We start from the raw sequence: 12,668 nt of genomic DNA on the forward strand, positions 1-12,668 counted from the left end.
CTATCAGAATGACATTAAATAATCAAAACAACAACAAATAAGTGTTGGTGAGTATGTGGTGAAAAGTGAACTCTTGGGACTTCCCTGGTGGCATAGTGGTTAAGAATCTGCCTGCCAATACAGGTGACATGGGTTTGAGACCTGGTCTGGGAAGATCCTACATGCAGTGGAGCAGCTAAGTCCGTGCACCACAACTACTGATCCTGTGCTCTAGAGCCCATGAGCCACAACTACTGAGCCTGTGTGCCACAACTACCGAAGCCCGCACACCTAGAGCCTGTGCTCTGCAACAAGAGAAGACAATTCAATGAGAAGCCTGCACACCACAGTGAAGAGTAGCACATGCTCACCATAACTAGAGAAAGCCTGTGCCCAGCAATAAAAACCTAATGCAGCCAAAAAATAAGAAATTTATTTTAAAAAAATCATTGAAAAAAATAAAGAAAAGTGAACCCTCATGCACTGTTGGTGGGATTGCAAATTGGGGCAGCCACTATGGAAAACAGTATGGAGGTTCCTCAAGATATTTAAAATACAACTGTTATATAATCCAGCAATTTAACTTCTGAGTATTTACACAAAGAAAAAAAACTCTAATTCAAAAAAATATAGATGTACCCCAATATTTATTGCAGCATTATTTATATGGCCAAGATGTGGAAACAGTATAAGTGTCCATTGATAGGTGAATGAATAAAAACAATATGGTATATGTATGCAATGGAATATTATTCATCCATAAAAAGAATGAAATCTTGACATTTATGAAAACATGGATGGACCTATAGGGCATTATGCTAAGTGAATTAAATCAAATAGATAAAGACAAATACCATATGATCTCAATTATCTTTGGACTCAATTAACAATACAAACAAAAAACCAAAATAAAAACAGACTCACAGATACAGAGAAAAAAATGGGTGGTTTCCAGAGGGATGGTGGGTGGGGGATGGGCAAAATAGGTGAAGGGAATTAAGAGGTATAAATTTTCAATTATAAACTAAATAAACGACTGGAATGTAGTATATAGCATAAGGAATATGGTCAATAACATTGTAATAAATTTATATGAGGACAAATTGTTACTAGATTTATTGTGATTATTTCATAATGTATGTAATAAATGTCAAATGACTATTAGTACACCTGATACTAATATAATATTATACATCAATTGTATTTCAATAAAAAATAAAATATATTAAAAGCTACAGTGACACCATTTTATGTAAGGGACTTGAGCATCCCAGGATTCTATTATCCTCATGGGTCCTGGAAAAAATCCCCTGTGGACACCGAGGGGCAACTGTACTTACTGCTCTGAAGCTAGCATGGTTGCTGAATGCTTATTCAGAAAATATCTTCACAGGAGTGGAATGGCTATTCAGGGGCTGAGCTGCCCAGTTCAGTCTTTCAGATGTCTCATGTGGTGAAAGCTGAACTGACCTGAGGGAGCCAGCAGCCTGGATGCAAGGCTGATGGTGTAGTAGAAGGACCTGATCTCACCTACTCTCATGAAAACACCAAAATCACAACAAACTGCTGAACAGCCATTGACAAAAAAACCTGGAACCTAGAGAAAGGATATTCTACTTCTGAAGAGGAAGCCACAACAAGATGGTAGGACAGGCACATTCATGATACAATCAAATCCCATAGCCACCAGGTGGGTGACCCACAAACTGGAAAATAATTATACTGAAGAGTTTCTCCCACAAGAGTGAGAGTTCTGAGCCCCACGTCAGGCTCCCTAGTCTGGGGTCTGGCATTGGGTGGAGGAGCCCCCACAGCATTTGGCTTTGGAGGCCAGTGGGGCTTGATTGCAGGAACTCCACAAGTTTTGGGGAAACAGAAACTACACTCTTGGAGGGTGCACATAAACTCTTGTGTACACCAGGACCATGGGAAAAAGGAGTGACTTCAGAGGAGCCTGGGCCAGACCTACCTGCTGGACTTGGAGGGTCTTCTGAGGAGGCCTGAGGTGACTGTGGCTCACTAAGGTGACAAGGACACTGGTGGTGGAGGTACTGGGGAGTACTCATTGGCATGAGCTGTTCTAGAGGCCATTTAGATATCAAGATGTGGCCCCACCCAAGAGCCCTTAGGCTCCAGTGCTAGGATGCCTCAGACCAAACAACCAACAGGTCCAGAACACAACTCCACCCATTAGCAGATAGGCTATTTAGAGTCTTTCTGAGGCCACAGCCACCACTAAACACACACCTTGTCATGGCCCTGTCCACCAGAGAGACAAAACCCAGCTTCACCCATCAGAGGGCAGGCACCAGTCCCTCCAACCAGGTAGTCTGAACAAGCCTCATCCACAAGGGGGCAGACACCAGAAGCAAGAGGAACTACAATCTTGCAGTTTGCAGATTAGTTAGACAAAATAAGATGGCAGAGGAATATGTTCCAGATGAAGGAACAAGATAAAACTCCAGAGGAACAACTAAGTGAAGGGGAGATAGGCAATGTACCTGAAAAAGAATTCAGACTAATGATAATAAAGATGATCCAAGATATCAGAAAAAGAATAGAGGCATGGACTGAGAAGATACAAGAAATGTTTAATGAAGAGCTAGAATATATAAAGAAAAAATAGAGATGAACAATAAAATAATTGAAATGAAAAATACACCAGAAGGAATCAATAGCAGAATAAATGAGGCAGAAGAACAGATAAATGAGCTGGAAGACAGAAAGGTGGAAATCACTGCTGCAGAACAGAATAAAGAAAAAAGAGCAAAAAGAAATAAGGATAGTTTAAGAGGTCTCTGGGACAACATTAAATGCACCAACATTCACATTATATGGGTCCCAGAAGGAGAAGAGAGAGAGAAAGGGCCTGAGAAAATACTTGAAGAGATAATAGCTGAAAATTTCCCTAACAAGGGAAAGAAAACAATCACCCAATTCCAGCAAGTGCAGAGAGTCCCAGGCAGGATAAACCCAAGGAGGAACATGTGGAGACACATAGTAATCAAACTGAAAAAAAATAAACACAAAGAGAAGATATTAAAAGTAACAAGGGAAAAACAACAAATAACATACAAGGGAATTCCCATAAGGTTATTAGCTGACATTTTAGCAGAAACTCTGCAGGCCAGAAGGGAGTGGCATGATATATTTCAAGTGATAAAAGGGAAAAACCTACAACAAATAATACTCTACCATCAAGGCCCTCATTCAGATTCAACAGAGAAATCAAAAGATTTACAGACAAGCAAATGCCAAGAGAATTCAGCACCAGCAAACCAGCTTTACAACAAATGCTAAAGGAAGTTCTCTAGGTGGAAAAGAAAAGGTCACAACTAGAAACAAAAAAATTACAAATGGGAAAGTTCACTGGTAAAGGCAAAGAAAAAGTAAAGGTAGAAAATCATCCACATACAAATATGATATCAAAATGAGCAATTATGAGGAGTGTACAAATGCAGGATATTGAAAATGTGTTGGAAATTAAAAGACCAGCAACTTAAAACAATCTTGTATATATATAGACTGCTATATCAAAACCTCGTGGTAATGACAAACCAAAAAACTACAATAGATACACACACTAAAGAAAAAGGAATACAAATACAACACTAAATATAGTCATCAAAAAGAAGAGAAAGAAACAAAAGAGGAAGAGAAGAAAAAAACCCTACAAAAACAAATCCAAAACAATAAACAAAATGGCATCATGAACAAACATATCAGTAATTGTCTTAAATGTAAATGTATTAAATGCTCCAACCAAAAGACACAAACTGGCTGAATGGACACAAGAACAAGACCTGTATATATGCTGTCTACAAGAAACCCACTTCAGATCTAGGAACACATACAGACTGAAAGTGAGGGAATGGAAAAAGTTATTGCATGCAAATGGAAATCAAAAGAAAGATGCCATAGCAATACTCATATCAGATAAAATAGACTTAAAGACTGTTACAAGAGACAAAGAAGGACACTATATAATGACCAAGGGATCAATCCAAGAAGAATATATAACATTTGTAAATATATATGCACCCAACATAGGAGCACCTCAATATATAAGACAAATGCTAACAGCCATAAAAAGAGAAATTGACAGTAACACAATAATAGTGGGGGACTTTAACATCCCCCCTTACATCAATGGACAGACCATCCAGACAGAAAAGCAATAAGGAAACATAGGCATTAAGTGACACATTATACACTTAATTGATATTTATATAGCATTCCATCCAAGCAGAAAACACATTCTTTTCAAGTGCACATGGAACATTCTCCAGGATAGATAATATCTTGGGCCAAAATTTGAGCCTCAGTAAATTTAAGAAAATTGAAATCATATCAAGTATCTTTTCCACCCACAATGCTATGAGATTAGAGATCAAGTACAAGAAAAAAAGCTGTAAAAAACACAAATATGTGGAGGCTAAAAAAATGCTACTAAACAACCAATGGATCACTGAAGAAATCAAAGAGGAAATCAAAAAGTACCTAGAGGCAAACAAACAAAAAAAAACACCACGATCCAAAACCTATGGGACACGGCAAAAGCATTTCTAACAGAGAAGTTTATAGCAATACAATCTAACCTCAGGAAACAAGAAAAATCCCAAATGAATTATGTAACCTTACACCTAAAGCAACTAGAGAAAAAGTAACAAACGAAACTCAGAGTTAGTAGACGGAAAGAAATCATAAAGATCAGAGCAGAAATAATTGAAATAGAGCCAAGGGAACAGTAGCAAAGATCAATGAAACTAAAATCTGGTTCTCTGAGAAGTTAAACAAAATTGATAAACCTTTAGCCAGACTCATTAAGAAAAAGGGGGAGATGATTCAAATCAATAAAATTAGGAAGGAGAAAGAAGTTACACCTGACACTACAGAAATACAGGGGATCATAAGAGACTACTACAAGCAAATATACACCAATAAAATGGAGAACCTAGAAGAAATAGACAAATTCTTTGAAAGGGACAACCTTCCAAGACTGAATCAGGAAGAAATAGAAAATATAGAAAGACCAATAACAAGTACTGAAATTGAAACTGTGATGAAAAATCTTCCAACAAACAAAAGTCCAGGACCAGATAGTTTCACAGGTGAATTCTATCAAACTTTTACAGAAGAGTTAACATCTATCCTTCTGAAACTCTTCCAAAAAATTGCAGAGGAAAGAACACTCCCAAGCTCATTCTACGAGGCCACCATCACCCTGATACAAAAGCCAGACAAGGATACCACAAAAAAAGAAAATTATAGGCCAAATCACCAAGAAACATAGATGCAAAAATCCTCAACAAAAATACTAGCAAACCAAATCCAACAATACATAATAAAGGATCATACACCATGATCAAGTGGGATGTTTCCAAGGCATTCAAGAATTTTTCAATATCCACAATTCCACAGCTTTCAAAAGAAAGCTGGAGTAGCAATACTCATATTAGACAAAATAGACTTTAAAATAAAGACTGTTACAAGAGACAAAGAAGGACACTACATAATGATCAAGGGATCAATCCATCAATCAGTGTGATGCACCACATTAACAAACTGAAGGAAAAAAACCATATGACCATCTCAATAGAAGCAAAAATATAATTTGACAAAGTTCAACACCCATTTATGATAATAACTCTCCAGAAAGTGGGCAGAGAGGGAACCTACCTCAACATAATAAAGGCCATATATGACAAACCCATAGCTAACATCATACTTAATGGTGAAAAGCTGAAAGCATTTCCTGTAAGATCAGTAACAAGACAAGGATGTCCACTCTCACCAATTTTATTCAACATAGTTTTGGAAGTCATAGCCATGGCAATCAGAGAAGAAGAAGAAATAATTGAAAAGAAGAAGTAAATCTGTCACTGCTTGCAGATGCATGACACTATACATAGAAAATCCTAAAGATGCTAGCAGAAAACTACTAGTGCTCATCAATGAATTCAGTAAAGTTTCAGGATACAAAATTAACACACTGAAATCGGTTGCATTTCTATACACTAGCAAGGAATGATGAGAAATTAAGGAAGCAATACCCTTTACCACTGCATCAAAAAGAATAAAATACCTAGGAATAAACCTATCTAAGGAGGCAAAAGGCCTGTATTCAGAAAAATATATGATGCTGATAAAAGAAATCGAAGATGACATGTACAGGTGGTAAGATATACCATGTTCTTGGATTGGAAGAATCAATATTGTCAAAATGACTATACTACCCAAGGTAATTTACAGATTCAATGTAATCCTTATCAAATTACCCATGACATTTTTTCCAGATCTAGAACAAAAAAATCTTAAAATTTGTATGGAAACATAAAAGACTCAAATATCCAAAGCAATCTTGAAAAAGAAAAAAGGAGCTGGAGGAATCAGCCTCCCTGACTTCAGACTATACTACAAGGCTACAGTAATCAAAACAGTTTGGTACTGGCACAAAGACAGATTTATAAATAAATGGAACAGGATAGAAAGCCCAGAAATAAACCCATACACCTATGGTCAACTTATGTATGCCAAAGTAGGCAAGACTATACAATGGAGAAAAGCCAGCCTCTTCAATAAGTGGTGCCAGACAGTTACATGTAAAAGAGTGAAATCAGAACATTCTCTAACACCATACACAAAAATATACTCAAAATGGATTAAACACCTAAATGTATGACAAGATACTATAAAACTCTTAGAGGGAAATATAGGCAGAAGATTCTTTGACATAAATTGCAGCAATATCTTTTGGGTTCCATCACCTAGAGTAATGAAAATAAAAACAAAAATAAACAAATAAGACCTAATTAAGCATAAATCCTTTTTCACAGCAAGGGAAACCATAAACAAAATGAAAAGACCATCCACAGAATGTGAGAAAATATATGCAAATGATGCAAATGACAAGGGCTTAGTTTCCAAAATATACAAACAGCTCAGGCAGCTCAATATAAAAAAACAAACAACACAATAACACAAATGGGCTGAAGATGTAAATAGACATTTCTCCAAAGAAGACATACAGATGGCCAAAAAGCACGTGAAAAAATGCTCAACATTGCTAATTATTACAGAAATACAAATTAAAACTACAGTGAAGTATCACTTCACACCAGTTAGAAAAGCCTTCATGAAAATGTCTATTCACAATAAATGCTAGAGAGGGTGTGGAGAAATGGGAATCCTCCTACACTGTTGGTAGGAATATAAATTGGTATGGCCACTATGGAGACTAGTATGGAAATTCCTTAAAAATTAAAAGTAGAGGTACCATATGATCCAACAATCCCACTACTGAGCATATATCCAGAGAATATATATCCATAATCTGGAAAGATACATGCACCCCAATGTTCATTGCAGTACTACTTACAATACCCAAGACATGGAAAAAACCAAAATGTCCATTGACAGATGAATGGATAAAGAAGATGTGATATATATATATATATATATATATATATATATATACACACAATAGAATATTACTCAGCCATAAAAAAGTATGAAATAATGCCACTTTCAGCAACATGGATGAACCTAGAGATTAGCATACTGAGTAAAGTAAGTCAGACAGAGAAAATTATCACGTTATCACTTATATATGGAATCTAAAACATTATACAAATGAACTTATTTACAAAACAGAAACAGGCTCACAGCCTTAGAAACCAAACTTATGGTTACCAAAGGGGAAAGGTGGGGGGAGGGATAAATTAGGAGTTTGGGATTAACAGATACACTCACTACTATATATAAAATAGATAATCAACAAGACCTACTCTATAACACAGGGAACTCTATTCAATACTCTGTAATAATCTGTATGGGAAAAAATGTGAAAAATAATAGATATAAGTATATGTATAACTAAATCACTCTGCTGTACACCTGAAACTAACACAACATTGTAAATCAACAGTACTTCAATATGAAATAAAATTTTAAAAATAAAATAAAAGCTACAATAATTTAAAACGTATGTTACCAGCATAAAGACAAATATATAGATCAATTGAATAGAATAGTGAGCCCATAAATAAACCCACACATATATATTCAACAGACCTTCAACAAGGGAAATAAGAATACACAATGGAAAAATAGTCTCTTCAACCAGTGGTGTTGGGAAAACTCCAACACCACACGCAAAAGCATGAAACTGGACCCCTACCTTATACCACTCACAAATGTTAACACAAAATGTATTAAACACTTAAACATAAGACCTGAAACCATAAAATTCCTAGAAGAAAACACGGGTAAAATGGTTCTTGATGTTGGTTTTGGCCATAAATTTTTGATTTGATACTAAAAGTGCAGGCAACAAAAGTAAAACTAAAGAAGTAGGACTACATCAAATTGAAAAGCTTCTGCACAACAAAGGAAACAGCTAGTAAATTGAAAAGACAACCTACAGAATGGGAGAAAATATTTGCAAACCATGTATGTGATAAATGATGAATACACAAATACATAAGGAACCTGTACAACTCAATAGCAATCATCATCATTCAATTAAAAATAGGCAAAAGACCTGAATATATATTTTTCCAATGAAGACAAATGCAAAAGAAGCTCAATATAATTAATCATTAGGGAAATGCAAATCAAAACTACAATGAGTTATCACCATTATGAAAAACAGTATGGAGTTTTCTCAACAAATTTAAAATAGAAGATTATATGATCCAGCAATCTGACTCCTGGGTATATAGCCAAAGGAAATGAAATCAGTATCTCAAAGAGATATCTGCACTTCTATGTTCTTTGTAGCATTATTTACAACAGGCAAGATATGGAAACAATGTCCATTCATAGATGAATTGAAAAAGAAAATGTATACATATATAAAATAATGAAATATTATGCATAGAAAATAAGAAAATTCTGTGATTTGTTATTACATGGATGAACCTGGAGGGCAGTATGCGAAATGAAAATACCCAGACAGAGATACAAAAATACAGTATGGTATCACTTATATGTAGAATCTTTTAAAAGGCCAATTTTATAGACACAGAGAATAGAATACCAGGGGATAGAGGAGAAGGGGAATTGGGAAGATTAGATCAAAGGGTACAAACTTTTAGTTACTAGATTAGTAACTAATCTAATCTAGTATATAGATCTAATATACAGCATGGTGAATATAGTTAAGAATACAGTATTGCATACTTGAAATTTGGGGGAAGATTTTAAGCATTTTCAACACACACACACACACACACACACATGAATTAACTCTGGGGTGGGGGATGGAGGTGTTAATTGTCTGGATCTTGGTATTTATATTATGATGTAGAATGTATCAAACCTGTACACCTGAAATATATTCAATTATATTTGTCAATTATTCCTCAATAATTCTGGGGAAAAAGAAAAGCTCTTATTGATTTGAACTATAAAACTACCCACAGATATAATCATTTTGTCTTGAAAATTCTTACCAGATATATGTATCCTTAAGCCCTGGTGTCAGAGTAAACTGGAGGCTGGAACATTTATTACAACATTCCTGGGTAGCTACCAGGTATTTCAGGAGATTGAGATTTCATTTTTTCATTATTATTCAATTTGAAAATAACAGTAGTCAAGGATGAGAACTATATCTCTCATGTATGTATTGTTCATGTGGACTATTCTATAATTTCTACACAAAGAATATTTTTCTTACTCTAAAAAGTCCAAAATACTTCTGTTGTAGACTAGAGATATATCAATCACAGACATAAACAAATAGATATTTGACAAGTCCTTGGACTTGCATATCTTCAAGGATGCAATATCAAGAACAATAATAATTAATCACATGTACTTCCTTTCTAAGGAAAGAAGTAAAGCAATGTAAAAGTCAGAATCATTAAAAGGGATGTCAGTTTGCATATACTTTATCCAAGATCACATATCATAGGCAAAGCATATATATGAATCTCAAACTTGAGGCCTCAATTGCCTGGGTCTCTTAATTGTGAGTAGTTTGCCAATGATTAAAACATATCACAACACTATAACCACCCTGGAAATATACAATAGGAATGAATATGTCTAAAAAATTTTAGGTTATAATAAATATCACCATAGAATAACAAAACTTCTCAAGTTTCAATTAAAGCAAATTCAGAAGAAAAACAAAAAAATTCTCATAAGAATCTTGGAAAGTAGGCCGGTCTTTTATGAGAAGAAAACCCATTATAATATTTATGTTTCCCAATTGAATAAAACTATCAGAGAGCCCTGCTTTTCACTTGTCCAATGTTTTATTTGGAACTTTACAGCCACCACGTGGTACATTGGTGCTGTCACTCACATAACATCATAGACTGGGATATCACCTATTAACCAGACATGCAGAAAGAAAAAATGAGAACAAAAAGCACCATGAATTAGTATCAAAATTCCAAAGAATTTAAAAGTGAAGAGTACTAAAATCAAACTGAAACATTTGGAAACTTCCTGCTAATTAGGATCAGATATTAAGAATTTATTCAAGAAATAACTAATTTTTATCAAAAACACAAAACATGACTATTCACAAATATAAATAAAACAGTTCCAGAAAACTCTTACCCAGAATGGAAAGCTTTAATTTTGGTGTACAAGTGACCAGATTGAATGCAGGAAGATCTGATGGTAAAAGTACAGTCAAAAACAATGTCCAAAAAGTCATCTTACTAAATAGTGTTTAACTAAAAGAAAAATAATGGAGAGTATTAAATGATTAGACATAAAATTTTTATAGGTAAATGACTTACATTTGACATTCCTTCATATCTAAAGAGAAATATACATTAAATGCACAAAAAGAATCATTAATTATGCAATAGTTGATTCATTCAACATAGGATGATTAAAGAATGAAGAAATTCATACTGGTTCTTCATTGTCTCTTAAAACAATGGGTAGCAGAAAAGACATTGGGGTTGTATTCTTGTCAATAAACACACAGACAATGTGGCTGTGAAGTCACGTGGATTTATGCTTTAGGAAGCAAATATCTGGAGACTGGCCCATGGGCTTACCATCAGTCAAACTGGCAAAAACATGCAAGGGAACTTTCAGGCCTGAAAAGAGAGCCATCAACTTTTAGTTTTGGGACCCCATCCATGGCCAGACAATGAACAACAAAAAACAGAAAGGCAACTACTCCCCCACTAGGACCACATCTTGGGCCACCACTCTAACTCATGCCTCAAAATGGTCTAACGTTGGAGATGATACAATGGCACCAAAGAGCTGTAAACAGATTTTCCAGAACTGTGGGGGTGGGAGGCAATATAAGAGGGCAGTGTCCACAGAGAAGAAGATTCCACATGAAATGCAGTGGGCCCCACTGAAAGTAGGAAAACAAAGAGAAGGGCCCATCAAAAGCAACTGGCATTAATTAGAGCCCACTATCCCTGAAAATGTCCTGGCAAAGCCCTACATAATATCAGGGATCACATTTCAGCTCAAGTAATAGCCAGCAGTGTCTACAAACCAAGATCAGTGGACTCGTTCATGAATGCATCTGAATGAGTGCAGACTGGGGCTAGACCACACCATATAATAGATTCTTGGAAGACCACAAAGCACACACCACAAGTGACTGTCCCCTCAATAGATCAGCATTCTATGCCTCCAAATGTGCAGAAACGTGTGGGGATGTAGCTCAGGGTGCCAGGGAAGGAAACATTGACTCCATGTGCAATCTGACCAGAATTCAAGTCTAACAAAAGGCTATTCAGAGCCTGAGATCCTAGAATGTAGAAAAGACACCAGAGAAGGAATCCCATCTTTATGAGGATTGCGGTTCCCAAAATAACTGCCCCCTCCAGATGTTTTAAGATGGGCCTCCCTCATAGTCCAAAGTCCTCTGAAGCCTGTGTCAAGGACCAAAGAGAGTCTTTCAACTCGAAACATTCAGGTCATGGGAAAACCTTGCCAGAAGGTATAAGAGAAAAACACAAATCAAAAGAAAGAGATAAGGAAAAGCCACGCCTATGGCATCTGGGCGGGGCGGTGGAACTAGGGATCAGGAAAGAAAGCCAAAGACAAGACCACGTCTTGGCCATGTGGCAACCCCTAAACATGGTAGAGTCTCAAGGGCTTTCCTTCCTCCTTACCCACAGCCCAGGGCTCTGTAAGGGACAGGGGTATCCCCAACCTCCTGCCCATGGATGGCCACCTCCATTGGGCCTCAGTGTAATCCTATTGAGCATGACGTTTAGGTCATTCTCTCTCTTCAGGACCATATGAGTTCTCATCATAGACCCAACCGAGGCACTCCCCACACATTGGGGCACTGGCACCTGAGTAGCCTTACCTCAGATGCTTTCTGGAAATGAGGGTGCCCAAAAGGAAGTGGGTATCTGTCTCTTCCAGGTGCTGGACCAAGGCTGACATTGATTGACCCATGGGAAGCAGGCCAAACAAGGAACTGAATTCCTCTGAGGAGTTGTCTAGCTAGAGAGGAGTAGGACAGCAGTGAGAACTCCTACTCCATCACTTTAGGAATTGGGGGTCATGCATGATACACCTTCATGGATCAAATGATGCTATAAGACACACCAACAGTGATACATTCAGGAACACAAAGAGTGACAAAATGCACCTATACACATTACATAAACAAGTAGCTGAAATGCATATCTAAAACCTAAGTATCTACCTACATACCTACCAAAGCAAACACCTACCTCTCT

The 12,668-nt window shown here is 36.4% G+C and overlaps 1 non-coding gene across 1 annotated transcript; it reads right to left on the reverse strand.

Annotated features, from left to right (window-relative positions):
* Positions 1-12,158: 12,158 nt before the first annotated feature.
* On the reverse strand, positions 12,159-12,239 carry LOC114905306. Its single transcript, XR_003796154.1, has one exon. It is a non-coding gene; the product is annotated as a small nucleolar RNA SNORD115 (small nucleolar RNA).
* Between the last annotated feature and the right edge of the window lie 429 nt (positions 12,240-12,668).

The sequence above is a fragment of the Monodon monoceros genome, unplaced genomic scaffold (assembly GCF_005190385.1).
Source record: "Monodon monoceros isolate NGI ecotype Baffin Bay Population unplaced genomic scaffold, NGI_Narwhal_1 Super_Scaffold_21, whole genome shotgun sequence".
Classification (NCBI taxonomy): domain Eukaryota; kingdom Metazoa; phylum Chordata; class Mammalia; order Artiodactyla; family Monodontidae; genus Monodon; species Monodon monoceros.